This window comes from Macrobrachium rosenbergii, chromosome 21 (assembly GCF_040412425.1).
Source record: "Macrobrachium rosenbergii isolate ZJJX-2024 chromosome 21, ASM4041242v1, whole genome shotgun sequence".
In the NCBI taxonomy this organism is placed as follows: Eukaryota; Metazoa; Arthropoda; class Malacostraca; order Decapoda; family Palaemonidae; genus Macrobrachium; species Macrobrachium rosenbergii.
Window position 1 is genome coordinate 39074125 of NC_089761.1, and position 6000 is coordinate 39080124.

Sequence of the window (6000 nt, forward strand, 5' to 3'; positions counted from 1 at the left end):
CCTTTCTCGCTTCACTTATTTTGTGAATTAAATCTTCTCTCATTTTACCACCATCCAATGTATTTGCTTTTAAATACCTAAAGTAATCAACTAATTCTGTTTTATACCACCCACATTAACTTTCATTACTCCATCTCCTAGGCTTTTGTTTACCATTACCACCTGATCTTTGCTCACATTTACACTCAACTTTCCCATTTTGCCAGAGCTTCCAAACTCTTTCAATAGTTCCTGCTGTTTTTGTCTGCTATTCCCAATCAGTAATATAACAATTGCAAAATCCACAATATTATATATATATATATATATATATATATATATATATATATATATATATATATATATATATATATATAGATATATAGATAGATAGATAGATAGATAGATAGATAGATAGATAGATAGATAGATAGATAGATAGATAGATAGATAGATATCACGTAATATCGAACTGACTTTACCTTGGAAATAACTTAGGGGAACTATAACTGGTAGTTGAATCTTCCCTAGAGTGGATTCAATCCTGTGCCTTTGGTTAAGATACAGGGATAGATAGCTGAATGGATTAATCAAGTCGACTGTCTATCACTGCCTCTAAACTACAAAATACACAGATCATCATTCCTATAATCAAGCAGCTTCACTGAGTTTTTAAATTTGCAAAGAGGCTTCATAGAAAGATGGTGGTCCTAATTTGGTTTAAACTCTCCTCCTCTACGTAAATCATAACGCAGCCAAATGTACAGAAACCTGACAGGGAATGTCACTGTACGCTCCGGAACCACTAGACCGAGTATATACTAATTGAGTAAATACTAGCTGAGCAAGAAAACCTTATGTGTAAGGTAAATATTGACGACTTTCATTTGTAGTCTTATCCAAAAAAAAATCGCCACAAAAGCTACATACGTCATGATAGACGTAACATTTAGGTGTTTCGCCTTTAAGTGGCTGGGCCCCGAGAAAAATTAACATAGCAGTCATGGCCACACTCAAATTTTCACCACAGAAAACCTCCACAACTGATTAAGCTTAAGACATGTACAGGCTGCAAATTCCCCTTCACATTAACCACATTCCTCTCCCATACATTTTTCTCTTCATATATCCAAGTGTATCTAGGCCATTCTCTCTTACTTCTCATAGCGATTTTTCAATAACTCATCCTCTTCCAGTCTTTCCTTATGACCAAACCATATGATTCATCCATTCACCTACAATAACTTTTTACAGTCTCTACGCATCTTTAAATTTCTCAACCTTTCATTTCTTCATACGCCACAAACACTATGCAAGTCGCTCATCTCAAACCCTACAAACTTTTTTTTTATCTTTTCTTCTTTTTTACATACAACATGCACATTTTACTTCCATAAAGGAGAGTTGGCTAAATATGAATATTCCCACGTTTGCTTCCAATGAAAATCCAAGTCTCTCCGGAGTCTTCATCATTCACCCTGCTACCTTTATCGCTTCAGTTATTCCGCCCCCAAGTAAAGAGCATATTTAACTATAACTAAAATCTATTAGTATTTGGAAATATGCAAGTGACTGGTATGTAAAAGTAAATGGACACTTAGCTTCTTATCAGTTAGATAGAAATATCTGAGAGAGAGATGAGAAATGTAAAATATGAAATCTGAAATAAAAGAATATAATGTGTAATTTAATTCATGAAATATGTAATAAATTCATTGAACCATTCTCGAGAAACTACACAACCTGAATGAAATAATCTGAAGTAGGAAAATAGAAAATATAAAGTTGATCAAAAGAGGTTCATTGCATGAACATTTTTCAATGTACACATTACTTACTTCTCATGACAGATATTGCTTACTTTAAGTTAGGTAACTTTAAAGTAAGGTAACCTTAAGTAGAGTAAATGGAAATATCCAAACAAAACTATAAATACAGACGAGTAAAATGACCGGGAAAAAGTACGTAAGTTCATCTATAATATTTGCGACTGCCTTAAGATTCGACAGGTCCTTTCTTTTGGTCTTACCTGGGTGAAGTGTGGCTGAGGACTGACGAAATCCCGATTAGTGAGAACCTCAACCCGATACGCTGGACAAAGAATAGCACCTCCAGGAGGCCAGCCAATCAGGAGGCTTCTCGAAAAGGGTAACTGGTAACTATTAATTCAGTGGCCAAGGACAAGTACATGTGAATGACGGAGATATATCTGAAATTAATAATAATAAAATAATAATAATAATAATAATAATAATAATAATTATTATTATTATTATTATTATTATTATTATTATTATTATTATTATTATTATTATTATTATAATAATAATAATAACGATAAAATTAAATGATCTTTAAGATTAGTTATAGATGTACGTTTCTATCTCATCTATTATAGACTTTCTTTTTTCAACTTCATCCAGTTTTCCTGAATGCATAGTAGGGCATTTAGTGAGAAATTATGATTTCTATATATGTCGTGAAAAAGTGTCAGCCTCTCCCCAAAACCTTTGCTTAAAAATGGTTAATACATGATAGATAGATAGATAGATAGATAGATAGATAGATAGATAGATAGATAGATAGATAGATAAGCCCATTTTTCTCTTATTAGTCTATAAAGCGAATCAGATATTCAGAGATTTAGTGACTTTGGTGGAATGCAACAGTGACAGAGAAGTGCTCTCTCTCTCTCTCTCTCTCTCTCTCTCTCTCTCTCTCTCTCTCTCTCTCTCTCTCTCTCTCAGTGGCTTAATATTAGCGAGTTTAAAAACCCCACCTGTACATCAGAAACATTTTCATAATTAGCCAAGCGCTACAAATTTTACCAATCAGCTACCATGGTGGAGATGGCGTGATCCAAATACTAAGTATTGAACCTGACTCAGACAGGAATATGTATAGCAGATTTAGCATCAATTTATATCTCTCTTGGAAACCGATTACTCACTTTTAACATCTATCACTATAACTAAACCAGTGACCTCAGGTTCGAATCCTGGTTGGAGCAGATGCATTTATCAGCTGTAATTTCATTCAAGCGTGGGTTATTCCCATGAGTATTCACTTCGATATAAGTGATATTTGTGGCTTAATATATATATATATATATATATATATATATATATATATATATATATATATATATATATATATATATATATATACATACATATATATACATATATATATATATACATATATATATATATATATATATATATATATATATATATAGAGAGAGAGAGAGAGAGAGAGAGAGAGAGAGAGAGAGAGAGAGAGAGAGAGAGAGAGAGAGAGAATTTGGTTTAAGCAACAACAGTGTTATTTAATTATTATTTAAATTAAGCCAATTATATTTATTCGAAATCGTAAGTATCAATATCTTATAAGATGATGCCTGCACTGACAATAGTGATAAGTGTTTAATTATTCTAGAGGAAGCTCTTACCATCAACTGTGGATTATATATATATATATATATATATATATATATATGTGTGTGTGTGTGTGTGTGTGTGTGTGTGTGTGTGTGTGTGTGTGTGTGTGCATACATAACCCAAAACTAAAATTAGCTTTCCCTATTATAGCTGAGTAAACGCACGAGAGAAGGTTGGAACCAACACAATATTCTGCCAAATCCAGTAGCTAAGGCTTAAAGTTCTGTATTGTTTACTGAACTAGAAAACAATTAGCGTCACAAAACAAGTTAACAAGTTAACCCCCATTCGGAAGGCTATTGTGAAGAACTATTAGTTCAGCCCAGCTTCCAATGTTCCTCTCAGCCACCTGGGGCTGTCTGAGGCGACCGCGTGCTCCTTTCCCGTCAGTGGAAATTTACAATATTTTCTCAAAAAAAGACCGCACTGAGGCCATTTAATGATCACCTTTACAAACGATGGGGACAGTCCGTTGTTAATGAAGAAACTATCGTAATTCCCAGAAAATGCAAAAGAAAATATTTAAGGGAAATACTTGGTGAATGGAAACCAATTGTTCTTTTGGAATATATAATTGATACTTACCATGAAAGCACACAAAGCCTCATTCACATTTTGAGAAGTTGTACAGCGATGCTTATTTGGTAAAAACACGTCATCTGTCACGAGGAGAAGAAGCAAGAATTATCAACAGAAGCCGAAGCTTTCGTATTGTTTCTTTATTAAAAAATTAGTAAAAATTGCCCCGATGAAACTTCGGGGCAATCGAGTTTTATGTACAGCCGCTACGGCATATATTCAAGGTCACTGAAAACAGATCTAGCTTTCGGTGGTCTCGGTATAATGCTGTATGAGCCGCGTCCCACGAAACTTTAACCACGGCCTTGTGGTGGCCTGGCCTATATCATCGCCAGAAGAACGATTATGGCTAACTTTAACCTTAAATAAAATGAAAACTACTGAGGCTAGAGGGCTGCAATTTGAAATGTTTGATGATTGGAGGGTGAATGATCAACATACCAATTTGTAGTCCACTAGCCTCTGTAGTTTTCAAGATCTGAGGGCCGACAGAAAAAGGCGGTCCGACAGACAAGTAACCATCTAAATAGTTTTCTTTTACAGGAAATTAAAAAAGGCCACTCAAAAATTAGGTTAATTGCTAATTTAGTCCATCGTTAGACAAAAGAAAAATTGGTATTCCGAAGCATTCGAGTTCCCGAAGTCTGACTTTTTGTAACGGCTCTGGTCATTGGGTCGATATTCTGCAAGAATGTCATTGTCATTATTATTACCTTTTTGTTATTTTTACTAGTTTTACTCTTAGGTATTATTTATATTATTGTTTATTATTGTTCACACTTTGTACGCTCATAATGAAGGGGTAAAAAGCATCGTTTTTAAATAGTAATGAACAGACTGGTAAGGTTAAAAGCAAATTATGTGGGTTCTTATTTGTATGTGAGTGGGAGTGTATTCATATAAACAAAATAAACATTCATAGAATTATCTTAGGTCACAAGGGAGAGAGAGAGAGAGATGAAAAGAATTCAAACATCCAAATATCTTAAAATGACACTGATTCAGTATATTGCTTTATCTAATACACAAAAAAAGGTTGTAAATATAGAATTTTTATATTTTTTTGTATTTTCGTAAAGGGTAGTTGATTATTTCCATGCTCCAATTTCAAACATGGTTAGTTAAAATAAAAAAATCTGATTTACCAGACTTCTCACAAGGTTTGCAAGAAGCCTTGGGGATCTAGTGTGGGCAGCAATGGCCCATAGTGAATCAGGAGTGAAACGAAAGCAGTAACAATATTATTTCCCCGTAGGGGGTTAGTGCCGTCAGTGCACCTCATGTAGTGCACTGTAGGCGCTACATAAGGTTCTTTGCAGCGTGCCTTCGGCCCATAGCTACAACCCCCTTCGTCCCTTTTTACTGTACCTCCTCTCATATTCTTTCCTCCATCTTACTTCCCACCCACTCCTAACAATTGATTCATAGTGTAACAGCGAGGTTTTCCTCCTGTGACACCTTTCAAACCTTTTGCTCTCAATTTCCATTTCAGCGCTGAATGACCTCATAGGTCCCAGTGCTTGGCCTTTGACCTAAATTCTGTATTCAGTTCAATTCAATAATAATATTTGCCTCGTTAAAGAATTACTGGTTTTGCCACCAAATTGATGACAAAGGAATCTACAGAGCGACTTAGAGAGAGAGAGAGAGAGAGAGAGAGAGAGAGAGAGAGAGAGAGAGAGATCATCTTCATCTAAATTTGATGGTGACACTTATCCTGTATCGATTATAAAAGCAATCTATGCCCCCTTCCTCTTCCCCCAAATAGAAGGGAAACTTTATTCACTTCTTCCGCCCATGCATAATGAAAAGTGGCTAAATAATGAATTGTTTTCCTTGAAGAGTTTGAAAACTTGGAAGTGTCGCCTCACTTTGCTGACATTCTGAAAAGCCAAGTGTCATTCAGGCACGTCGATCGTGCCTCTGTTTGCAAGATAAGGAAGGTAGTCTTTATTGGAGAGAGAGAGAGAGAGAGAGAGAGAGAGAGAGAGAGAGAGAGAGA